This window comes from Ictidomys tridecemlineatus, chromosome 14 (genome assembly GCF_052094955.1).
Source record: "Ictidomys tridecemlineatus isolate mIctTri1 chromosome 14, mIctTri1.hap1, whole genome shotgun sequence".
Lineage (NCBI taxonomy): Eukaryota > Metazoa > Chordata > Mammalia > Rodentia > Sciuridae > Ictidomys > Ictidomys tridecemlineatus.
Genome location: NC_135490.1, coordinates 49,051,939 through 49,079,254, shown reverse-complemented (window position 1 = coordinate 49,079,254; position 27,316 = coordinate 49,051,939). Strand labels below are relative to the sequence as shown.

Here is a 27,316-nt window from a genome sequence, read left to right as displayed (position 1 = left end):
TCTAACATCCACTCCTGTCTGAGTTTCCAACCTGCTGAGCTCCCCTGCATATTTCAGACTTGCCAGCCCCCACAGTTGCATGAACCAATTCCTCAAAATAAATTTCTTTATATATCTCATCTATATCTATCTCTATAGCTGTCTATATTTACATGTCTTACAAATTTCTTAAATGAATCTTATAAATCTCTCTTTCTACTGTAATATATAATATAATGTTTTATATATTGGGAGATACAGAGAGGCATCGCCTATTAATTTTGCTTTTCTGAAGAATTACTGCAGCCCGTTTGTGTTCTGGGGCTCTGACTCAATGCAGGCATCTGTGTCCATCTGTGTATATAATGGGATTCCCGCATTATATATTTCTCCGACCCTATATCTGAGGTATAATGTGCTTTGGTTTCTCTCTGCTCGAATGACTCTGATTTAAGTGTCTTAAGTATTTCTCACTTGGGCTCTGATAGGGCATGTCACGAGTTATCAGAATAAAAATAAGAAAGTCTCCAAAAAGTATTGGGACGAAGGCCCTCCACTATGAAAAGTCCACAAGAGATTTTGCAGGAAGGTCCTCCGAGGGCACGCGCGCAGTCCGTTGGTGGGTGGACAACGCTGACAACGGCCCCCAAGGTCAGTCCCACCCATCCCCGCCAACCGACACTGTCCCTCCAGAAGGCCCTGTCATAAAACCACAAGCCCCACAAACAGCAATTTTAAGCAGACACCTAGACCAAAGCCTGGAAAACCACCTGAGGTAAAACTGACACGCCAAGAGGCCAGGTCTGCGCCTGCGCCAGCCCAGGGCTCGCCACTCGCACCTGCGCAGTCGTTGCGGGGGGGCGGGGCGCTTCTGCCGAACGCTCCTCGGCGTTGGCTTTTCTCGCGCTGTTAGAGGAACATTTCGTGAGAAGTGAGAGTTCTCGGGAACTGTGTTCAAAAAGCCCTGGCGCTTACAGGACTACTAGGTAAATGAATGGGAGGGCAACTCTCTGGCAGGCTGAGGTTAGCATCACGGATCTGGACGCCCAGACCTCTCAGCTCTTGCCAGCAGCTGGGGGAAGGAGTGAGGACGACAGAGGTAAAGACTAGTGAGAGTGGAGAGGAGCGGTAGGCGGCGGGGAGCAGGGCATGAGGAAGCCTGGGTCCTGGGTCTTGGCGGAGGCTTTGGCCGGAACGCCTTTGATCCCAGAACCCTAAATTCTGGCTTCCAGTCGGGCCCCAGTCTTCGGTTGGACGTTCTCGCTTCTCTGGGGAACTCTGGATAAATATGGAAGGCCAGGCGGCTGCTGGGAGCCTCAGACTGATGGCCCCTGGAGGTGCGTTGTCCAGTACGATGGCCCCCTAGCCACTGTGGCAACCCGAATTAAATGTAAATTATACACTGGATTTTAAAGGTAGTATCCCACAAGAGCTGTATCTCTGGCAATTATTATGATTACGAGTTGAAATGATATTTTGGATGCATTGGGTCAAGTAAAACGTCAAGATGAATTTTGTCCTTTGTTTACTTTTTTAAAACGTTGCTCGAAACTTTTAAATCATGCGTGTCTCCCTGCCCTATTTGTATTCCATCTATTATCATGTTTAATGTTCTCAATAAGACTGTAAGATGGTCATTACCCTCCTTGTATTGAAGATGATGAAACAAGGCGTTAAGTTACTTGTCCGAATTCGTGCCACCTGTAAGGGATGGAGGTGGAAGGGCCCAGGCAGCTTTGACTTCTAGAGCTTCCTGTGTTCCAATGTTTTTTGTATGCTGTTTTTTTTTTTTTTTTTTTTTTGGGGGGGTGGCGGGTGGAGCGGTGTACCGGAGATAGAACTCTGGGGCCCTCAACCACTGAGCCACATCCTCAGCCCTGTTTTGTACTTTATTTAGAGATAGGATCTCACTGAATTGCTTAGGGACTCGCCGTTGCTAAGGCTGGCTTTGAACTTGGGATCCTCCTGACTCAGCCTCCCAAGTCACTGGGATTATAGGCGTGAGCCACTGCCACGGCTTGTATGCTGTTTTGAGAGGCCAGACAGAAATGTGAGCACCAGGCTTTGGAAATGGACTCTGGTTCCCATCTCATTTAGCTCCTGAGTGACTGATAACCCTGAGCAAGTTACTTAACCTTTCTGTGCCACATTAAATTGCATGTTTAAAATGTAAGTTCTTCTACCCTATGAGATCTTTGAGAACATTGCTAAGAAAATGTACATAGAGTACCAAGCAAAATTTATGGCACATATTAGTTTTAGTTCGTCCATGGCTAAAGGATAGGTTAACTCTTTGCAGGTTGATAGATTAATTCTTTTTTCACTCATTAGAGCTCAGCTGAAAAGTCACGTAACCAGGGAACTGTTCCCTCTTGTTATAGGCTTAGATACCACCTTAGTTACAGCTCTCCCTTTTGCACTTATCACACTTGTAACATTATAGTTTAGTTATTTGATTTGATGCCTTTCTACTAATGTACTATAAAATTCAAGAAGACAAAATATTTTCTAGTGTTTGGATCATTATTTTATCCTCAACACTAAGCGCATTGTCTGACATGTAATAAAATTCCAGCAAATTTTTTGAATGAATGAGAACTAATGTTTTGGCTTCCTTGTGTATTCCTTAATGGGAGGCCTTGAGGTTAACCTCATTTTTATTTTGATAGATGGAGATAATAATAATGGCTTAACATGGGCTCATGAAGAGCATTAAATGAGATGATGTATTTGAAGCACTTCTTTTAGCAGGTGGTAAATCCCCAACAAATATAAGTTATTGTTAATAAAGCAACTGTTAGCTGGCTAGCTTCACTGTATATAGGTTTTGAAAAGGTCTTGCATTTTAAAGTAGTCTGCACTGGTTAGTTTATGGTATCTATTTTACCCTATTATAAAACCCTATATCTCCTACCTACTGATTCTCAGTTAAGAACTTTGTTTTCTAATTCAGTGATAAGTGAGGCATTTAAAAGGTCACACTAGGGTTGGGGATGTAGCTCAGTGGTATAGCACTTGCCTAGCATGGGCCAGGCAGGCCCTGGGTTCAATCCCCAATACCCTGCTACCAAAACATAAATGAACAAAAAACCAACTAAGTTTACTTCAATATACTCCCTACTATATCTCCCTAGTTAATCAGTATCTATATTGTATGCTTTGTTTTCATTTTAGAGAAGATATCCATGCTACATTCTCAGTACATTAGACCTCATCCTCTAGTCAAGGACATCACTCTGGCAGTTCTCCAGTATCTCCTATGTCATCTTCTGTCATGAATTTATCCTAGGGTATACACACATATTGTTTTGTATCTTTAAAATAGTAAGTAAATTTGTCTCTACTTCCATTCCAGCTACTATCCTATTTGCTTTTTGAAGAAAAACTGTATTTTCTGTCACTTTTTCATCTCCTACCATTCTCTATCATACTCATTTCAAGTGGGCTTTTACCCCATCTTCCCACCAAAATTCTCTTGGGGTCACCAGTGACCTCCATAAATTCAAAATCCAGTGGCCAATTTGACTTAGCAGCAGCGTTTGATATGAGCTCTCCTACCTCCTTAATACACTTTGTTTATTGGCTTCTAAGACAGCACATGCTCTTGATTTCCTTTTTACCTCACTGTTAACTCCTGAATATACTTTACATCTTTTTCCTCACCTTCTAGTAGGGTTCAGTCCTTCGTCCTCTTCTCTTTGTTATGTTCATCCTCTGTTGATACTCAATCTGAAGGACTTGTGCTGATAACTTCCAAATTTATATCTCTAGCCTATACCCCTCTCCTACATATATATTCATTCAGCTGCCTGCTTGACATCTTTCATGCAAAACTTGAAATCCTGGTCCCTCTGGCCCCCCAAAAACTTTACATCAATATCTCAAATGAGGGCAACTCCATTCTGCTAGTTGCTCAGGGCAGAGCCTTGAAGGTATTTTTACTTTTTAAAGGCATTTTTTATTTTGCTATATTCCATTTATAAGAAAATCATGTTGGCTTTACCTTTAAAATATAGGTAGAATCTGGGCATTTCTCATCTACTATGCCACCACCTAGCATGAGGCATTATCTCAGATGGTCTCTCTGCTTCCAATTTTGTTTCATCCTAACTATTCAACACAGCAGTGAAATGATTCTCTTAAATTTTACCAAATTGTCTACTTCAGACTTTGAAGTGACTTGCCATTTTACACACGCTAGAAGCCAAACTCTTTATAATGGACTGATCTGCCAGCTCCTTTATTATCTGTGACCTAAATTCTAGCTCATATCTTGGACTCTTTTTCCATATTAGGGTTTCCCATCTGCCTGGAACATTTCTTCCACACAATGATGCATACCTATTTCCCATCTTTTGCCTCCTATTTACACCACCTATCTCTTTTGAGCTTTTTTTTTTCTTCCAATTCTATTTTCTAATGTATTTAATTATTATGCTGTTACTTATTATTTTCCCCTCTTGGAATGTAAGTTTAATGAATGAGTAACTTTGCCAGTTTTGCGCCATAATGATCTGAAGTGCCCAGAGTGAAGCCTAGCTAATGGGGTATTCAGTAAATGTTTGTTAAATGCATGATTCTATAAAATTAAGACATAGGGAATCATCTGATGCTCTATGAAAGCAAAGTCCAGTTTCAGTTTGGCTTAAAGGGACTAGGGCCAAAGAGGAAGGGACAATAAATGAGGTTAAGTTAAAGTACAGTTATCCTATGTATAAACTTGTAAGGCTTAGCCTGGAAATTGCTCTGAACATAGTTTCTATTTTACATACTCTGTTAAGAGTAATTAGAAAAATACTGTGAATCTGTTTCCAATGAAATAAACACATTCAGCAAAGTAGTACTACTATAAAAAATAAGACAGGATATTCTTTACTTTATCTTGTGAGTCTGATTTAAAACTGTCTTTTTATACTCTTAAGTAGCATGCATACCATAAAGTTTCTTGGTTTCTGTCATTCCTCTCTTTTTACTTTGATTATTTTGACAGTAACACAATTATGAGACTAATTCTACCTTAGTAATTATGGACATTTAACATATAACAATTGAACAATTGAATAGTTTCCTAATGTTGAGTTTCTTAGGAGCACAATTGAGTGTATTTTTTTTTCTGTTCTTTTTGGTTTGTTCTCAACTCAAGTAAAAAAAATTATCAGAACAATTTTTGCTCTTAGAACAAGAATGCAAATTTGACTCCTTACAAGTCAGGAATAAAATCTCAATATTATGTTTTTATATGATAGTAGCACTGGGGATACATGGTTCCTTTATTATTGGTTTTATTGTAGGGGGCTTTTTTGTTTAAGCTCAAAAAATTGTATTTCTTCTATTTATAATAGTCTAAAAACAGGAAAAGAACATGGAGGCAGATATTGCAGATCTTCGAAGCAAGCTCAAAGAGGTTGAAAAAGAGCGACTAAAAGCTGCACAGTATGGTTTACAACTATTGGAGAGCCAAAGTGAATTGCAAAATCAATTAGATAAATGTCGTAATGAAATGATGACCATGACTGAGGTAAGACTATGGATTCCTCTGTTTGTGAGGGTGTGCTTAGCTATTGAAGGTTTATTTTGTCTAGCAGTAATTATTTTATTTTCTGAAGATCTAATTTCCTATCTATGCCATTTTCATTAAAGGTGAATAAGTTAATGAATTCCTGATATTCTTTCCAAAGCAGTGTCTTCTGAGTTTCAATTATGTTTACTCTTTCTACCACAATTTACCTACCATATTTATCACTAAGTTTTGTTTGTCCACACTCTTCATAGGTGACCTCACTTATTTTGGAGCTTTGAATATCATTTAAATGCCCCCATAGTAGTTTAGCGACCTAAACTGTTTAATTAACAATTAATTAAGAGTTCAAGGGAGGAGCAATAGTCCTCCCTTGAACTCTTAATTAATGTATTCAATTGCCCACTTAAGAGTATCTCAAACTTGATATAAACAAATAGAATATTTAATTCCCTGTCTACTAATCAAACATTCTCTGTCTTTAGTTTATTTATTTAGTAAATTGAATGACATTCAGTTGCTTGACCCAAAGATCTAGAAGTCTCACATTTAGTCCACAAATTCTTAGGGACATGATTTATAAAACATCTATCTAGGCCACTGTCTTCTTTCTCCCAGCCTTCTAACCAGATTGCCTGCTCCATCATTGCCATTCAGATCATTCTTTCTCAATATAGAATCATTCTTTCTCATGGAAAAGCACAAGAGATCATGTCATTTCCTTTCTCAATCTGCATAAGGCTTTCAATTGTATTTACAAAAGACAGTCTGAGGGTTTATACATCCCTATGTGATTTGACTTCTGCTGGACTTTTGCAAACATAGGAAACTGCTTTTCCTTGTTCAGGCTATCCTAGTCTTGCCTTATGGGTTTATATGAGCTCCTTCCTCCTTCTTAGTTGTTCCTCACCCACTCTTCATAGATTGAATCCTCAATCTTCAGATTTCAGTTAAATGTCATAGAGTCCAGCCCTAACTAAAGTCGGCATCACTCACTCTTTTGTGGGGGGAGTTCAGGGTGTATAATTACCAGGGATTGCACTCAGGGGCACTTAAGCCACATCCCTAACCCTGTTTTGTATTATAGTTACAGACAGGGTCTCACTGAGTTGCTTGGCACCTTGCCTTTGCTGAGGCTGGCTTTGAACTTGTGATTCTCCTGCCTCCCTCCTGAGCCGCCAGGATTACAGGTGTGCACCACTGCACCTGGTAGCATCACTCACTCTTAATTCTTTGCAGTACTAATTATCTCCAGGATTTCAAGGTCCTTAAGAATTTTGTCTTGTTCACTGCTATATTCTCTAGTGCTTTGCACACAAATATTTATTGAAAAAATGAATAAATCAGTTTAATTTAGTAAATCCTCAGTGGTATAAACTAAAATTGAAAATTATAAATATAGCAGGTAAAAGTTACTAATGACAGCTCTTGTTTTTCCATATGGTACTGCTCTTGACCACGAGCTCAATACCTAATTATAAAGCAAAGCAAAGAATTAAAAATCTAATAGTAGAAAATAAAACCATGTTATATATAATTATTTGGAGAAATAACTTATCAAAAGTGGAAGTGCTTTTGGAGAAATAATGTTACTTGTTTTAAGTCTTTTTTCTAGTTTCATTTTATCTTATACTTTAAAGCTTCATGAAGGAGTTTGAACTAATACTTCTCTGTCAATGCCTTCTATGGGGTAGTGAATCAATTACCATATCTCTATCATGAACTTTACCATACAGTAGGCCCCCTCCTTATTTCTAGTTTCACTTTTCTTAGTGTGGATTACCTCTGGACAACTGTAGTCTAAAAATATTACATAGAAAGTGCCATAAGTAAATAATAAATTTTAAATTGCATGCCATTCTGAATAGTGTGAGGAAATCTGGTGCCATCCTACTTTATCCCACCTGCTCCACCTCACTTCCTCTCCTCACGTAGGCATAGTACAATGAGATATTTTGAGAGAGATCATATTCACATACTTTTATTACAGCATATTATTATAATTGTTATTAGTTATGTTACCAATCTCTAACTTGCCTAATTTAAAATTAAAACTCATCAAGATATGTGTGTACATATGTATATATGGAGTTTGGTTCAACTTGTGGTTTCAGCTATCCACCCAGGGTCTTGGAACATCCCCTGCATATAAAATGCAAATGATATCTGATCGTGTGTGGAGCTCAGACACCTGAATGATCTGACTAGTTAAACAGTTATTCACTTTATGATGTTCTCTGCATCAGAACGTAGTATGTAAGCATGTGTCCTAATACTTTAAAAACCAATATAGACATTAATTTTTTCAGGAAGTATATTCTGAGCTAGCACTTACCAGTTACTGTGACTTAATGTAATTGCTGAATTGTGTGTTTATTGTTCCTTTAGACATTGATCCTCCTTGAAGTCAGGCATCATTTTTTATATTTATCTGAGTTTCTCTGTTACCTGGCATATTTGCTGGGTTCTTAGTAAGTATGTGTGGAATAGATGGAAGGTTGAATGCCTAAGACTTTGTTTTTGGTCTTTTGTTACCAAAAGTCCCTTTACTTTTTCGTGTTCTCTCTCAGATGGACTCCAGATTTGAAGGTTGTGCTATCAAACTGTACGAAATAATAAGTAGCTTATTTTCCTAATTGTCAAACAAATGCCTAGTTTTGGGTCAGCATGAGATAAGACATGCTGCTGTGACAGTTGATAATGTAGCCAAAATCAGGGACATTTTAACATAGCCTGATGGTACTCATCATACAAAGTTTTATTCAGATTTTGGAATCCAGAGAATGCCTCCCCAGTTACGTTTTGCATTGCGGGTTACTAGGGCATCAGAGCCCCAGATTGGAAAGTGGTTACCTTGCATCTTTTCTAGAGTTGATGCCTGTACTAACTTCAGCCTGAGTGTTTTTGACATTACTGTACTTTCAGAATATACCTTAGGGATTCACTAAAACTGATGAGCTACAAAGTTATTCCAGATTTAACATGTGGTTGTACCTCAGAAAGCAGCAAGTGTATGAAACAGAAATAAGCCAGTTGAAGGTTAGAACTGATTATATGTAATAGTTTTAAGTGATTTTTTTATGTAATTGAATTGTAATTGAATCTATTTTCAGAATTATGAACAAGAAAAATATACTTTTCAGTGAGAAGTTGAGCTCAAGAGTCGCATGTTAGAAAGTTTGAGCTGTGAATGTGAAGCTATTAAGCAACAACAAAAAATGCAGCTAGAACAATTAGAAGAGCAGCTAAGCAGAAGCCATGGACAGGAAGTGAATGAACTAAAAAACAAGGTTTGAATATATGTATGTTTTCAGAGCAAAAATACCCCATGTTGATGCAACCATCTGTTAATGTAAGGTGATAAAGATTTTTCTCAAGTATCACTGTGAAAATAGCATAGATCAGTTTTCTGTCATTTTAATGTTGAGAGTAGAAACACTGAGAAACAAAAACTTATAAAATGACTTTAAAAGTGAGAATTGTATCAATATAGCCTTCTAATTACATATAATTTTCCAATTTTGATAACAGCAATTTTTTTATGATCCATTTATTTAGTAACTACTGAGGCATCCTTGGTCATATTCAAGCAGTCTCCTTTCAGAAAGAGTTGTCCCTTAGCCTTTACTGCAGCTAGTGGTGTGCTTTGTAATTCTGTAGAACAAATCAGTAGTTCCTTATAAATTACTATATAGTAGTATTGATACCTTATAATTTATTTTTTGAGGAAAAACATGATCCAGTTCTCAAAATATATTTTTAAGGGAAATCCTATTGTTAATTCCATATTACTGATGAGAAAACCAATGTTTAGGTAGATCAAGCAAATTGGACAAGGTGAGAGCTAGAAATTGTCAGTTGTGAATTGAAGCAAGTTTTCCTCACACCAAATTCTGTGTCACTGAGTGTCTACATAATCTGATGACACATTACATACTAGCTCCACTTCATACATAAAAACGAAATAGACAACAGCTGTTCATGAATGCCCATTCCTTTCTAGCACCCCCACCCATCCAGCCTTCAGATTGCTACTTAAGAATCCAGAACTTCACCATGGCTCCTCTTCGTGTGGAATCCAGACTTTTACAAACCCTTTCTTTCAAAACTCGCTTGACTTTTTATTGTCTTCTCAGAAGTCTTTTTCAATTTTTAGATTTTTTTATGTAACATCTTCTAAGATTTTTTTCCATGTCTGTGTACAAGCTATACTGCTCCCTTAATTCTTTATTGATTTAGCTCTAAGTGTTTTTTTATTTTTAGTAATGAAATCACATATTTGAGTTGGTTTATTTTTTCCTAATAGACAGTAAAACAAACAAATAATGCTTTTGTGAAATACATAGTCATCCTTCACATTACTGACAAATAGTCTAGCTTGTCTGGAACTAATCTGGTTTTAGACAGTAACGACTGGTAATGATGCATTTTCATTTCTCCTTGTGGTTTTTTTTTTTTTTCATGTAGCTTTCATTACATAAACAAATGTAGCAGTATAGGGGATATTTTTTCAGGGCCTGAAGTAAGGACCAACTGTAGAGATGGCTTAGGTGGTAGAGCAAAGAGTATATCAATACAAAATTTTCAGTCTTACTGATGTTCTTAAATCACTTTTGCCAAAAGTTTGGCTTTTTCTTTTTTCTCCCAGTACCTTTCTCTTCTCATGTTGAATTTATTGGCCTGTTGTGGGGATTTGGCCAACAGAATCTTGATGTAGGCTACTGTGGCTCTAGTCCCCACCATCCCCTCTCCCCTAGACTGTTGTGGTAGCCTTCCAATCAGGCGTCTGCTTCTGCATGGCTGGTCACAGCATCGTTTACACAGCTACACAGTGCTTCTGGTAGCTTTAATGCATCCAAACCACTTGGATGGCTAGAATGGACTGTTTATAAAACAAGGTGGGTCACTTTTGGAGTGTCCTTGGAAGCTCTACTAGTTTCTTGTACAAGTTTAGATCATTCGGTGATATTTTACAGAAAGAAAATACCTTTTGATTTATAAAATTGTGATTTTTTTTTTTACTTTAGATAGAAAAACTGAAAGGAGAGTTAGATGAAGCTAGGCTTAGTGAAAAGCAGCTAAAGCACAAAGTAGACCACCAGAAGGAACTCCTGTCTCATAAATCGGAGGAAATACGGATGATGTCTGAGCGAGTCCACGAAAGCATGTCTTCAGAGATGCTGGCTCTTCAGGTCGAGCTGACTGAAATGGAAAGTGTGAAGGTAATTTTTATGGCATGTGTTTTCTTAGATTTTTAAATTTTTCTTTTGCATACATTTTATGTGTTTTTATAATAATTCTAATGAGCTAGTGTGGAGGAAGAAATGTTTTTTTGACCTACTTTTATCTAACTATCCAAAAAATGTTTTATGTAGTTTAGGTGAATTACTTTATTTAAAAAAATAGTATTAGGTGACCTGATTAAATAAGGCAGACAGTACCTTTAGATTAATGAAAGCTCTGAAAGGACATAGACATTTTCTGATCCTAGTTTGTGTCATAATATAAAATGTTAGTACAGTGGAAGTTGAAATTTGTGTGAACATAGATTTTTCATTTCAGACTATGAATCATTAAAAATTAAAGCCCTGAATTCACAGTCAGAAAGAGCAGTCTCTAGAGCCTTTTGTTTGGTTCCCTGTTGAAAAATTAAGTAATTTTTAAAATTTTAATAGGTATCTGACAACTTTGACAGGTTTTTGTAGTTTTAATTTGAATGTGAACCACTACAGATAAGTTAGCTGAGCAACTGCTAAATGAAAGCATTTTCAAGAGAATTTTGTCTTTCAATTTCTGTTGAATAGAATGCTCTCAAGGAAGAAGTGAATGAACTACAGTACAGACAGGAACAACTAGAACGTCTTAGTACTAACTTAATGTGCCAGGTAGACCGACTTAAAGAAGAAAAAGAAGAGCGGGAGAAAGAAGCAGTTTCATACTATAATGCCTTAGAGGTATTATGATTACAGTAGTATTGTTTCCAGTTTTTAAATTGTTTTCATGCTAATTTAATCTCTGCTAGCTAAATTATTTTCTTTTGAATTTAGAAAGCTCGTGTAGCAAATCAAGATCTGCAGGTGCAATTCGGCCAGGCCCTCCAGCAAGCCTTGAATCCCAATAGTAAGGGCAACTCTTTGTTTGCAGAGGTACTTACAAGTATTCTAATAATTGAATTGGGTAAACTATTATTTCATTTAGTACAAGAACAATTAAACATATCAATGTTTTCCAGGTAGAAGATCGAAGGGCGGCAATGGAACGCCAGCTTATCGGTATGAAAGTCAAGTATCAGTCACTAAAGAAGCAAAATGCATTTAATAGAGAACAGATGCAAAGAATGAAGGTGTGGAATTACCGCTCTTAAATGTTTGTTAAAACTACTTCATATTAGCATTATATAGATAAATATATCACAAAATACATCTTTTCCTCCAAGGGGTGTACTTTTATATTTTTTTCTAGAACTGAATGATTTTTTAAAAAATTAGAAATTCCAGGTAGATCATAAGATACTTTTATGTTTTCAAAAAGTTAATCTTGGAAAAACATTAATGTGTTTAACAACTACTAATTGTTTATTTTAATGATCATTCACTAACCTTGCCAGGGAGGTTTAAATCTTTATAGAATAGGGAAAAGGAATTTAAAAGTGTTTGTTTCTCACTTATTCTGAGTCTTTCTGGGTTCCCGCATCAATTGAGACTAGCTTTTGCCATTTCTCACTTCTCATGAAGGCTTATTTTAGATGGAAATTTGAACTATTTAGGGTTCTCTTTTCTTGCAGCTCCTCAAAGCATGTAATTAACCCCTTTAATTTTAAGGGTTTTGTTGGTTGTTGCTGCACACAAATAAGAAGTAACAGAAAACCTTATGGCAATTAGAAAGATTCCAAGATTATAGCAGTCCTTAGAATTCCAATGTATGGTCTGTTCTGCCTGATGTTCCTAAGGTGGTGTTTGGAAGAAAGTTTAGATTTTTTTTTTCAAGATGTCAGTATTACCAGAGAACTGAGAAAGGTCACTGATTGAACTTGGAATTAGATGGACTGGATTGAAGCATAGTTGTCATTTGCTAGTTGTGTTACCTGGGACATATATTCTGAGAGCATCTAAAAGGCATACCTCATTTACAAAGTAGAGGTGATAGAACTTGCCTCTCAGAACTGTCTTGGGGTTAAAGTGTAGAAAAATACTCATATGGTACTTCCCATTCTTATCATTGTGAATATCATGTTTGTGACTGAGCTGCTTAACAATTTCCCCTACTTAAGTAAAGCTAATGGAGAATCTTGAGAAATCGCTTTAACAGGAGTTAGTATAGGTGGTGAATAGCAGGCCACATTTATCCAGGCTTACTTACCAGTTAAATGACACCCTCTGGACCACAGTCATGCTGTTCAATTTTGTATCACAAACTAGGTAAAACTATATTAAAGACTTCAGATATCATTAAAAAGTAGAAGTACTCCAAAGTTATGTCTACAACAAAACTAATTGATGTATATTTTCCAATTATTAGACTAGAAATAACTAATTAGTTTTTAAAACAAGTTCTAAATAGTATGAGTACAAAATACAAATTGTTCCAGAAATATGCTTATCAGAATATCTCAATTTTGTTGTGGTGGGGGGATTCTAGTTACAGATTGCTACATTGCTACAGATGAAAGGATCTCAAACTAAATTTGAGCAGCAGAAACGGTTGTTTTCCATGTTAGAGCAGAAGAGCGGTGAAATAAAACATCTTTTAGGTGAAATTAGAAATCTGGAGAAATTTAAGGTATGTATAATATCTTGAAAAGATGTGGCTGGATTTTTATTTGAATATCTTAAATTTTCAGTTTAAATAGGTTTCTCATCGTATAATTGACTTTCAGTTTCAGTACATATTGACCCAATCTTTAAATTATTTTTTTCTTGTCTCTGCTTTTCAGTATTATTGACCATGCTTCTTTTACTAAAGCAAAGACAAACCAATCTATTCTATTTTTGTTGTTATTATCTGGTTATTGTTTGTAAGTACCTATATCTTTAGTGTACAACTCAGTGAGTTTTAACATATATATGTTTATATACGCACACACACACACACACATTTATATCTGTATATGTATATTCTTACAATTACTATCAGATTACATAAAATATTCCTAGCACTCCAGAAAAGCCCCATTGAAATGAAGTGCTCCCACCTCCTAACTTTGTGTCAACATTATGTGAACATTCTGTTGAACTTCATATAAATTGAATCATGTAATATATATACCCTTGTTTCTGTCTTCTGCTCAGTGTTATGTCAGTGAGATTTCTTGCCTGAATGTCATCAGTAATTATTTTTTAGTGCTATCTGTTCCATTAATTTTAGAGCTTTGTCAATTCAACATTGTATATCCACTGGAATTTATGGATGTCTTTAATAAATTCTAATAAATTTATTTTATTTTTCACTTCTAGGAAAGTGAAAGTACTCCTACATGCCTTTGACTCAGAGCTCCCTATTTCTTATTTGTATGCTTGATTTATAACTTTTTCTGTTTTTATATGTTTTTCTTAAATTTTGAGACTGAGTTCCAAACTAGACGTCCTTTTACCCCTAAGCACCATGATGTTATTGGAGATATAAGCAAATGGTCAAAATTACAAATTAACATTGATATGCATTGAACCATGCTATTAACCAAGCTACTTTTTACATTTTGCCAGTTATCATTGATACCCTGTTATGGTTTAGATATGAGATGTCCTTCAAAAGCTATTGTGTTAGTGCAAGAATTTTTAGAGGAGAAATGTTTGGATTATGAGAGCTTTAACCTGATCTGTGAATTGATCCACTTAAATGGATTAACTGATTAGTAACTTTAGGCAGGTAGAGTATGACTAGAGGAGTTAAGTTACTGGAGGAGTGACTGGAATTTTGTCCCTGGTGAGCAGAGAGCTCTCTCTCTCTCTGCTTCCTGATTACCATTTTCTAAGCTACTTTCCTCCCTCACACCCTTTCACTATGATATTCTACCTCACCTTGGGCCCAGAGCAATAGAGTTGGCCATCTGTGGATTGAGACCTAAAACCATGAACCCCAAGTAAACTTCTCCTTACATTGTTCTTGTTAGATCTTTTGGTCACCGAGACAAAAAAAAAAAAAAAAGCTGATGAAAACATACCCTAAGCAAATTTTAAAAGAAAAAAAAAAATCTAGTGTTTTCAATTATAGGGCCTAATCCAAGGTTGCATGTTTTACCATGAAGTCTCTTCAGTCTTCCTTAATCTGGAACAGTTTCTCTTTCTTTATTTTGACATTTTTGAAGAAAAATTTGTTTATATGACTTTATCTCTGTTTCTTCTAAAAACTATTAAAAGTATTATAATTTTAGCTAAATTTGCAGTGTGTCACTTGGCAGGTATATGTAGTCTATCCCTGGGGCTTTGTGCTATACTTTGAAAATTGTGACCTTAAATTAGGAGGATTTTAAAAAGTGCAATCTCTGAAATTCTTTGCAAGTTTTTAAACATCTGCTTTTTTTTTCCAGTAAAGAAAATATTCAAAGAGTGAATCAGAATATTTAAAGCGTGGATACCAAAAATAACCTCAAGAATCTCCTCTCTTTTTTCGTATTTTTCCATTGTATAGCTTTGTCATACCAGAATTCAACCCCAAAAGCATTTGCTTCTCTCATTCTAAAAGCCAGGAGAGTGAAATCCTAAGACAGGTATAGTTGGGACTCAGAGATATGAGTGCGAGTTAGATCTGGATTCAGAATCTAGCTCTTGATTTACTTGCCGGTAGTACCTTGAGCCACTTTTCTTACCTGAGGAAGGACTGGTGGTTCTTGTACCTACTGCACTCAGGTAAGTGGGTGGATCTTTGAAGAGTATTTGTCAAAAGTTGAGAGATTAACATGTGGCTGCTGCCACTGTTAATAAGCATACAGTAACCTAATTTGTTATGTAAGTAATAAGAATTTTTGCTTTCTTTAGAATTTATATGAAAGTATGGATTTAAAACCTTCAGGCAACTCTGGTGCTCTGGAAGATAACACCTATTATACAGATTTACTTCAGCTAAAGCTTGAGAACTTAAAGTAGGTGTCTGGGTTGGCAGATGGAAGATAAAGACTTTGTATTTATTTTAATAGATGGTATTCAAATAATAACAAATTTTTAAGTTCAAATTGCCAAAAGAAATTTCCATAGAAAAGAAAGTCAATAACATGTCTTTGTGTAATACATGAGTTTTATGCAAGATTTAATAATTACTAATTACTGAAGAATACTTTCAGTAAATAATTTGTGTTTAGCTTTTTAGATTGGTAAGTAAAAAGGACTTTCATGTAGAAAATATTCTTATAATCCAAATTTCTCAAGAATAAGTATCTCATAACTTAAAGGGAATTTATGCCTTCAGCTTGCAGAAAGTGAAAATATGAAACTGAGAGCTAAGCTAGATGAATTAAAGCTGAAGTATGAACCTGAAGGTATGCAAGTTTCGTATGTTTTTGTCTTTTAAGTCCTAAGTAGCACTGAGAAAGTGTATCAACATTTTTTTCAAACTATAGCTTTTAGCAAATCTCATTACAAACCAATTTTGTGGTTATCAATCTGTAGTTAATAAGGGAAATTTACAGCTGAAAAATTCAAAGGGAATTAGGTATGCATGAATGTGATATGTGGCTTTTTTGGATGTCTAGGCTTCATCATACTGTCACTTGAGGCTTATCCACTTAAAATCGTAGCATATTGTCATACCGAAAAGTTAAATAAGCAGCTAATGTTGGAAGTTATGCTAATTCAGATTATTTATAGAAGATCTAAACACAGTTTAGGTTTAAGTGCTTGTGATTATTCTTCCGCCAATGAAAGTCTAGGAGGCATTGCAGGATTCAGACTCCTTTTGTGTTTATCTGCCAGTATTCCATTGAGCAGAGTTGATTTATGTGGCCTTGCTGTCACAGCAAGGCAAGATTGAGAAAATTCAATCTTGATTCTCAGGGGCCATGTTCCAACTAAATATTGGGAATTCTATATTTTTTATTGACATATAATAATTGGACATTTATTATGTTTCTATTTATATGTACATTGTGTAATGATTAAATGAAGGTAATTAGCATGTGATCACCTTAAATATTCATTCTTCACTGAGAACACTCAACTTCTACAAAATCAACCTGGTTTGGATTCCACAGATGAATAGGAACGTGTAGTGTTTCCCTTTTTGTGCCTGACTTATTTCATTTAACACAAGATCCTTAGGTCATTCAAGTTGTCACAAATGACAGGATTTCATACCTTTTTTATGAATGCATAGTATTCCATTACTTATACATATCACATTTTCTTTCTCCATTTATGGGAGTTCAGATATCTGGAAAAACACACACACACACAAACACCTAGTATTGGGATTGCTGGGTCACATGTTAATTCTATTTTTAATTTTTTAGAAACTTCCATACTATTTTCCATAATGACTACTAATTTATAGACCCACTCACAGTATATGAGAGTTCTCCTTTCTCCATATCCTCACCAGAATTTTTTTTTTCTTTTGGATAATTGTTATTCTAACTTGGGTGAAATAGTTTCTCATTGTGGCTTTAATTTGCATTTTTCCTGATGTTTAGTGATTTAGTGGTGTTGAGAATTTTTTCATAAACCTCTGTATTCTTTAGAAAAATGTCTGTTCAGGTCTTTTGCCCATATTTAAAATCAGATTATATGAAGGGTTTTTGCTATTGAGTTCTTTTAGTTCCTTATAGATACTACATAGTAATGCTTTGTCAGCTGTATAATTTGCAAGCAGTTTCTTCTGTTCTGTAGTTTTTCTTCACTTTGTTGATTGTTTTCTTTGCTATAGAAACTTTTAGTTTGATATTATCCGGTTTGCTTATTTTTGCTTTTGTTTCTCTTGCTTTTGAGGGATTGTCTAAAAAACATTTGCCCAGACCAAGGTCATGTAGCATTTCCCTATGTTTTCTTCAAGTAATTTTATAGTTTTTAGTTGATTTCTGTATATGATAAGAGTCTGGCACAAAAAGACAAACACTACACGATCCTATTCATCTGTGAAATTTAAAAAAGGTTGATTTTGTAGAAGTTGAGAATGTTCTCAATGAAGAAATAATGAATATTCATGGTTCTACATGTGGAGATCCAGTTTTCTCAGCACCATTTATTAAAGGACTGTCCTTTCCCCAGTATGTGTTCTGAGCTCCATTGCTCTCTTCACTGTTTTTGTGCCCATACCATGCTATTTTGGTCAGTTTAGCACTGTAGTATATTTTGAAGTCAGGTACTAGGATTGTTCCAGTTTTGTTCTTTCTGCTCTTTGACTATTTGAAATTTTATTGTTTAAGACAGGTTAGGATTATTTTTTTCTTATTCTGTAAAGAAAATTATGGAATTTTGATGAAGATTGCATTGAATTTGTAGATTGCTTTGGGTAGAATGAATATTTTAACAATATTAATTCTTCTAGTTCATGAATATGAGATATCTTGCCATGTTTTTCTGTCTTTTCAATTTTCACCAGTGTTTTATGGTTTTCACTGTAGAGCTCATTCATCTCCTTGATTAAATTTTTTCCTAGGTATTTTATTTCACTTTTTTTAAAAAATCATAGCTTTTATAAATGGGATTACTTTCCTTATTTCTTTTTCAGATAATTTGCTATTTTTGAATGGAAACACTACTGACTTTTATATATTGGCTTTAGTATCTTATATCCTTACTGTATTTATTAGTTCTAATAGTTTTTAAGTAGAGTATTCAGAATTTTCTGTAAAAGATTGTATTATCTGAAAACAGGGACGGTTTCCTTTACAATTCGGCTGCCTATTATTTCTTCCTTTTATCTAATTTCTCTGGCTAGGACTTCAAGTTCTGTATTGAGTCATAACAGTGAATGCTGGTGGCATCCTTGTCTTGTTCCAGATCCTAAAGGAAACACTTTGATTTTGACCCTGTTGAGTATGATATCTGTGGGTTTATCATCTATGGCTTTTAATATACTGAGATGTGTTCCTTCTATGCCTAATTTATTTAGAGTTTTTATCAAAAAAGGATGTTAAGTTTTATCAATTTTTTTTTCTATTGAAATGGTTCTATGGTGTTTGCCCTTTTGTCTGAAATGTGATATATCAGCTTGTTGATTTGTATTTTAAGCCATTCTTTGATCCTAGGGTGAATTCCATTTGATCGTGGTATTTAATTATTTTGATATGCTGTTGCCTTCTGCTCTCCAGAAATTTTTTTTTCAGGTTTTCTAATTTGTTTGTATTTACTAGTTCTTAAAATTCTTTGTTTCTGTGAGGTCAGTTAAGGTCCTCTGATTTTTTAAAATTTATTTGAGTTTTTTTTTTTTTTTTTTTTTGGTCTGGCTAAAGATTTATTCATTTTGTTTATCTTTTCAAAAACCAATTATTCATTTATCTTTTATTTTCTTTTTTTAATCTATTTTGGTTATTTGTGCTCTGATCCTTACCATTTCTTCCTTCTACTAATTTTGGTCTTATTTTTTTTCTTATTTTTTTCTAGTTTATTGAGATGAGACATTGAGATCTTCCTTCTTTTTTTAAAAAAAAAATTAAATTGTTTTTGAACCTTTATTTTGTTTATATGCAGGGCTGAGGATTGAACCCAGTGCATCTTACATGCTAGGCAAGCACTCCACCACTAAGCTGTTCTCTTCCTTCTTTTTTTGAAGTAGGAGTTTATTGCTATAAACTTCCTTCTTAGAATTGCTTTTGCTGAAAGCATAAAGTTTTGGCATATTTGGTATATTTTCATTTTTACTTGTGAAAAGAAATATTTAAATTTATCTTTTAATTTCCTCATTGACTTATTGGTTGCTTCTAAGTATGTTTAATTTTTACATCTTTGTACAGTTTCTGATGTTCTCTTTTGTGGCCTGACATGATACCCTTGAGAACATTTCATGTGCAGTTGAGAGGAATGTGCTGCAGCTGGTGCATGGAAAGGTCTGTAACTTCTGTTAGCTCCATTTGGTCTAAAGTACAGTTTAAATCTGATGTTTCTCTGCTGGTTTTCTGGCTAGATGCTCTTCCATTGCTAGAAGTGGGCTGTTAAAGTACCTTATCACCGCAAAAAAATTGCTGCCTATCGATCTACATTTAATAATGCTTGCTTTATGTATTTAGACATATTTACAATTGTTGTATACTCTTTTTTTGTTCTGTAATGGCCTTGTCTCCTTAGTTTTTGACTTGAAGCATATTTTATTTAAGTATAACCACTCCTACTCTCTTTTGGTTTCCATTTGAATGGAATATCTTTTTCCATTTGTTCACTCTCTATCTATTCCTTACAAGTGAGTGTCTTGTAGGCAGCAGAGTCAGATTTGGGTACTGTCATGTAATTACTTGTTTTCTGGTTGTTTTGTACATCTTTTTTCTTATCTTTCTGTCTTCCTTTGTTAAGTGATTTTTTTTTCCTATCAGCATGTTTTGATCCCATGGTTTTTATTTTCAGTGTATCTATTTAAGGTTTTTGCTCTGTGATTACCATGAGGCTTTCACAGAACATCTTATAATTACAACAGGTTATTTTGAGCTGCAACAACTTAATTTCAAAAGCAAAAAAGAAAAAAAGCCTTCTACTCTTCAACTCCATTTCTCTCCCATATTTTGAGTTTTTGATGTTAAAATTTACATCTTTTTATATTACATATCCCTTAGCAGATTACTGTATTTGTATTAGTTTTGTCCTTTAGGCTTCTTACTAAGGATATAAATGGTTTACATCCCCTAGTTCCTGTGTTATTTTGGATGTATCTGAATGCTCATTTTTACCTGTGGGTTTTTATACCTTCAGATGTTTTCATATTAGACATTCTCATCTTTTTTTTTCTCTTTGCATTTGAAGAACTCCCTTCAGACTTTCTTGTAAGATAGTCTGTTGCCATGAGTGCATTCAGGTTTTGTCTGGGAAGGTCTGTCTTCCCTTTACTTCTGAAGAAGCTTTGGTGGGTACATTATTCTTGGTTGGCAGATGTTTTTCCTTCAGCAGTTTGGATATCATCTCATTCCCTTATGTCCTTTGGGTTTTTGCTGAGAAGTCCACCAGTCATATTAGAATTCCCTTCTGTGTCACTTTCTTCTTTCTTTCCTCTTGCTGCTTTCATAGTCCTCTTTGTCTTTGACCTTTGAGAGTTATTTGGGTTGAATCTGATTGGCAACCTTTGATTATCCTGTAATTGGGTGTTTGTATCTTAGATTTGGAAATTTTTCTGTTATATTTTTGGATAAACTTAATTCTAACCTTTTGTCATTCTCTAGATCCTCTTGGACACCAATGACATAGATTTGCTGTTTTAATGTGTCCCAGAGATCTCATGAATTTTCTTCATTCCTTCTCATTCTTTTTTCTCCTCTGTTTTCAAATAGCCTGTTATCAAGCTCACCAATTCTTTCCTCTTCTTGATCAGTTCTGCTATTAATGCCCACCAGTGGCTTTTTTATTTCATTTATTTATCAGCTCCAGAATTTGATTTTTAAAAATTATTTCAATCTGTTAAATGTCTCCTTATAAATTTTTCTTAATTGGTCCTCTGTTTTCTTGAAGTTTCTTGAGTTTTTTTTTTAAACCAGATATTTTAAATTCTTTGTCTGCCAAATCATGCATATGAATGTCTTTTGGGTTTATCTTTGGCAATATGTTTTGTCCATTTGATAAGGACATCTTTCCTTGGCTCTTCTTAGTCCTTGTAACATATATCTTTGTCTCTGCATTGATGAATTAGGTATCTCTTCCTTTTTTTTTTCCCCCAGTCTGGACTTGTTTGTGACTATTCTACTCCAGTAGGCTTGTTTAGACATTTTTAGCAGACTGCCTATGGTATTCCATTTCAGCATTAGAGGGCACCCTGAGCTCAGGTTAGATGCAGGTTTTTTGACAACTCTGCTGCTGGTGCAGTTTCCAACCTGGATGGACCCATGGGAGATTCATGGAGTACACTCAAGGCATGTGGGAGAGCCAGTCAGGCTCTTGAGTCCAGAGGATCTATGAACCCCGCCTCCAGCAGTAAACATTTCTAAACATTCTGTCTGCTAGCATGTCTCCTCTGGCAGGGATGGAGGGCCAGTGCCAAGTTCTGTGTGCTAGTTCGAGCCCTACTTCTCCTTCCTTCTAGCTGATCTCAGGAGCATCCCATGGAGTATTCTCAGTGCTTGCTGTGAGCCCATGCAGTGAGACTCCCACAGAGGGACTCTGTGGTAAGGAAGTCAAATATCTATTTTTCTTGCTTACTTTTTTCAGTGTATACACTGAGTTCTGGGGGCTTTCTGCAGGTGGTACCATGAAAGCTTGGGGACAAAGTGTTGCAGTAACAGGGAACCTTTCCCCTTGTGGGCTTCACAGTCTAACTTACCTTTTCTAGTTTTCTTAGTTCTTGTGAATGTATTTTTGTGGCATATAGTTATTTAGCTTGGTCGTTCTGTAGGGGATTTATCACTGGAGATTTCTACCCGACCTCTTCTCTTACAGTTCTAGCCTTTAAGGAAAAATGTTTGGACAGTTATTAGAGCAAGTCACATCACCGAGAAAAAATAGCCCAACACACCCTCTGCCTCTTGTATACTACAAAAAAATGAACTTTACTATGTATAAATTTTAAAATAAAAGGGCAAATGTAAAGAAGTCCATGAATGTGATGGTCCTAACTCCCTCCCCTCCCCAAAAGGTATTGTCAAAATGTTTTAGGTTAAGGATTCTCAACGGATTTCTGCCCCCGCCCTGTTGACAGGCTGAACTCTGTTCATTGTGGTCAATAGTGCGGAAAATGTAAACAATGAGAAGTTTTTTATATTGTTTTAAAAGACTTCTCTTTCTTTTGTCCTTTTTCTCTTCCCTGATCCTAGTAAGCTCCTGTGAGTAAAAATTACCCATTAGGAATTTCAGGGGTAGTGTGCTGAACTGAACACAGCAAAGGGACAGGAGGATGGTTAGTAAATCCAGATGATCTGGGTTTCAGAGGAGCAGCAAGGGATATCCAATATTTAGAGTTTGACCTGTTCTTTTCATTTAATCCTTGTAACAGACAAAGCAAAGTAAGTATTTTTAATCCGCATTTTGCAGATTTAGAAACCTTAAAATGTAGGATGATTAAATACTTTCCTAAGGTCATCCAGCTGCTAAGTGCCAGACTTGACCCTAAACTCCCTGACTGTGTGCCACTGCATCTTTATCTCCATGGCACCAAGGTCACCCTTAGGAACCATCTCCCCTTAGAATTTTTTTATCAAAATACCACAAGAGAACATTTTATTCATTCCTAGAATTTCTGTATTGAGTTCCCAAGGAAAAATTTATGCTCAAAATAATCTATAAAAGCTTTTATTAATGCAGTCTATGAAAAAGAAAGAAAAAGAAATAGATTTCAGTGAGGTGATGAGTGGATTTTGAAAGAATAGAAAAAAGGAAAAGACTTTATGTATAACCACTCTCCCTTGGTCTGTCTTTTGTTTATTGACTGGATTTTTCTAATGGTTTTCATTCTCAGAGAAAATCGAAGTTCCTATACTCAAAAAGAGGCGGGAGGTGCTACCTCTGGATGTGACCCCTGCTGAAGACGAATGTGCCAGTGGTGCTGCCGGGGAAGGAACTTCTAGATTCCTACCTCACAAGGAGACACAGTCCTGTCCTAACCCTTCAGAAGGTGACTTGCAGTTAGAAAAGTCAGTATCTGCAAACACTCCCACTGCCCCTCTCTCTCCTCACAAAAATCTGCCCGTGGATGGGCAGCAGCCAAAGAAGGAGAAGAAATGTGTGAAGCTTGCTCAAGCCTTAAGTGAAAGAAGTGAGAACATGCCCGTCTCTCTCAGGTCAGTGTCCTCTTTTCAAGTCAGCCAGCAGCCCTCCCTTTCTCTCCCTTCTCGCTGCATGAGCTATGCTCTTTGTCTCTTTATCTGTCTTCTCAATATTGCATGCAGTCTAATCCCCCAGTTTCATCTGCCTGCCTTCAACTTCTCTAAAACTTTGAGAAAGACAAAAATGATTGCAAGGGGAAAGGACTCCTGAAGAAGGGAGTCATTAGAAAGCCATACATCTCTCTTGTTGGTTTGAATAAATGTGCTATTACTTTTCTCCTGGTAAAGGAGTAGCCATGAAGGAACAATCAACTTACCTTCTTAAAGGTTTTACAGTAGTCTGAAGACAGTTTAGTTAAGAAAATGTAGGTGAAGTTTTCTATGGCTTTTGATGATGTTTATACCAGTCCTTCAGACATTACTTTTAATTATTTTGACATTTTTAAATATCCAAGGTAATTTGTTTCCATTTTTTCTAAAACATCAAAGCCTCCAATTTCTGCATAATTGAATTTGTGACTTAAAAGAGAAAGTGTCAGATATGTGTATCTGAAGGACCAGTTGAAGGGCCTTGTCCTTTAAAAGGAATAGAAGTGAGAAGGTAAGAGCAAGTGAACAGAGGGAAGAGGATGTAACTGGCTGCAGCTGGAGTTCTGGGCATGCACAGCAGGATCTGGGTAGGATAAACAGAAGTGAGTGAGGGAAATGGAGGGGAAATCAAGATGAAGGTTGTATAATGCAATGGCAGGTATATTAAAAATAAATACTTTTAGACATGTAAAATTCAAACTTGTTTCTGTGAAAGTAGCCAGCTTGGGTTGTCTCCAATGAAGTGAGGTTTTTAAGGTGCTACTAGGGCTACTTTGTTCTTAGAAAGAAGGGAACAGAGTCAGGCATTTTCTGTGTGCATTTGATCGAAAAAGTAAAACAGTCCATCGTATGTAAAAGAACTTCCTTGTATGTTTTATCTGATTTTTCTTTAAATTTTCAGTGCTTCTAAATGTACTCAACAATGATAAAACTCAAGCTGCTATTGTTATTGTAAGGAAAACTAATTAATTATTTCCTTCCTTGAGTTTTTTTATAATGTTGTAAGTCACATAAAATAAGAGCTTGATATTCTTGAGGAAATGACAAATGGATGCTACCTGACAGTACCCATAGTGCTAACTGTTCTGAGGCGAGTTCTGCAGGCCGTGCATGTGTGTGTGTTGCTCACTGTGGGAGTGTGCATATGGCCAGTGCGGGTTTGCGTGGCTCACGGTGTGGGTGTGTGTGTGGCCTGTATGGTCTTCCAGAGGTGGATTTCCAGAACCGATCAGTGCATATCTTGCCAGCTATGTTGCCTTCATTTCTTCTTCTGCCCTTTTGTGCTTGAAAAAAATATTGCTTCAATGTATCTAATTAAATTGTTTGACTCAAATTGCATATTGGAAACTATTTGCCTTGCTAGTTAAACAAAAACAAATAAAATACCACAAAACACTTTATTTTTATTTATTTATTTTTTTTGCGTGTGTGTGAGTCCATCTGCTCACTGCAGACATTTCCAACCTTGTGTCTTGCATGCTTAACTTAGATACACAATCTGAAGATGATTTTATAACAAGTGGCTTTTATTTGAAACTTCACTGTTGCATGCTTTATAAATTTAATTGATGCGCTTCTTTAAAGTGCCCGCAGGCCTATTTTATTATCTCCCCACTGTTTATATTTTTCTTTAACTATTCTCCTAGTTGAAACTCAGTTTGAGTGTGTTTTCATTGTCTGAGACAGACATCTGTGCAGCCAGGATCCCATGGTGTTTTCATCTTGTGCATGGGCCTTTTGTGTGTCATGTTATCTTTAAAATACTGCTCCAGCATTTCAGTTTTTGTGTTATGTGTACTTATCATGATAGATATCTCATCAGATTTAATTCTTTAATCTCGGCCTTAACAGGCCTTTTTTTAATCAACCTTAACATATTTACTAGACATTTAAAAATCAAGTCTATTGATAAGAATAATTCCTTTCAAGAGTCATTTAGTATTTTAATGGTACTGGAGTCGACTAATTTTTTTCTTATTAAAAAAATAGCACCATTCCTCCTTAGAGGCTCAATATATTACGGGTTTGTTTCTCTATTTTTTTCCTTAACTACATTTGAATTCAAAGTGGATGCTTTAATGCCTGTAGGTTAGCCGCTGAGTCAATGCTTCAAACAGACGTTAATGAAAGGAAAGAACCTGCAAGCAAATTGCAAAAAGAACCTTGTAAGAAATCACACCCTATTGTATACGTGTCCTCCAAATCCACTCCGGGGACCCAGTGTCCTCAGCAGTAAGGACTTCTCTCTGATCAGAGGGAGGTACTACTTGCCCTGAGGTTACTGAGGAGTTTAGTTAAGAGCCAGAGTGGTACCAGAGTTCCAAATACTCATGTCTCCTCATTGTATCAAGAGCCGGCATTTCCATGCTTCTCAACCAGGCTTTCAATTTTGATTGTGATCCTAAGGAGAGTTTCTTAAGTGATGACCCTTCATGGATCTTCTGTGATTCACACTGAATAAACTGTTAACGGAAGGAAGACTATACTTAACTTAAATCTACATGCAGTGTAGTGTCTGGATTTTTTTCAAGTGAAGTGAATATTTTAACCTACCTTCAGAGCCATATATTCAGAGAATGAACTAATATACTATTATATTTTCGTATGTAATCTTTTTATGAACTTAGTTTTTCATTGTATTGTAAAAATAGGAAATTTGATTTGAAAATATATATTGTTATAGATTTTGTCAGTGTTTAAAGCTATATGTATCTTTATTTATGTTCAATTTATGACTGAAGCATATGAGACAAATAATTTTAAAATATGAAATAAAATTGCAACAATTTCTCTGTGTTTTCTTATTCTGTGTAGATAACAGGATATTATCAAAAAAGAATAAAGGTGTGCTCAAAAAAAGAAACTTCAGGGATTCTCAATTCCTTTATACCTATGATCTTACATATAAATATATGTATTTTATATATAACTTTATATTTTGTGAATATATACCTATATATTAAAAAAGATTTAATGCTAAACTTTCTAAATGAATATAGATTGGTTCATAGCAATTTCATGTATATTTTCTATAGGTGGGTGAATTAGGGTTCTTCCATGTACATATACCTACATATTTTCACATTCATTCATATTCACAAGCATTTCTGAATCCAATGTGCTGAATTAGAAATGTTTCTTTTTTTTTTTTTAATTTTAATTTTTATTTTTTTTATTGGTTGTTCACAACATTACAAAGCTCTTGACATATCATATTTCATACATTAGATTGAAGTGGGTTATGAACTCCCAATTTTACCCCAAATGCAGATTGCAGAATCACGTCGGTTACACATCCACAATTTACATAATGCCCAATTAGTAATTGTTGTATTCTGCTACCTTTCAGAAATGTTTCATTTAGTAAATTAAGTCTGAATAGAAATCTAGGAGCAACACACAAAGAGTTTGGGAAATGTTTTTTACAAAGAGACTTGCACAAATATTTAAAGAAATTAAGCAGCCAATTGAAGGTTGAAGAATTGGGTCAACAAGGTAATCTCATACATTGAGGCTCTGCCTTAATCCCTAGAAACTGAGGCAATTCTGTTGATCTTGAGTCTTCTAGGAATATATTGAAAAATCACTGCTGTAGATGATGGGAAACAAATAATGGATATAAGCAAAATAGTGTCCTCACTCAATTTATTTTAGTAAAAGCTTTGCAAAGTCATAATGGAAAATGGATTTAGAAAAAGCTAAGAATGGAGGCCAGAAATGGCAAGGTTTGTCATTGGATAGTACAGTTAAATACACAATGAGACTGAGGCAGTAGGTCAGTAATATAAAATGAGAGTTGGATTCGAGATACAGTTTAAAAGGAACAGAATGGTCAATAAGTGTTGAAAATGAGATGTGGGACTCAGATATTAGTGGATAAATGGTGGTGGTAATAGAATGTAGGAGTT

General features: G+C 35.5%; 1 pseudogene; it reads left to right on the top strand.

Moving 5' to 3' along the window:
- Positions 1-934: 934 nt before the first annotated feature.
- Positions 935-26,196, top strand: LOC144370524 (protein Spindly-like; annotated as a pseudogene).
- Positions 26,197-27,316: the final 1,120 nt, after the last annotated feature.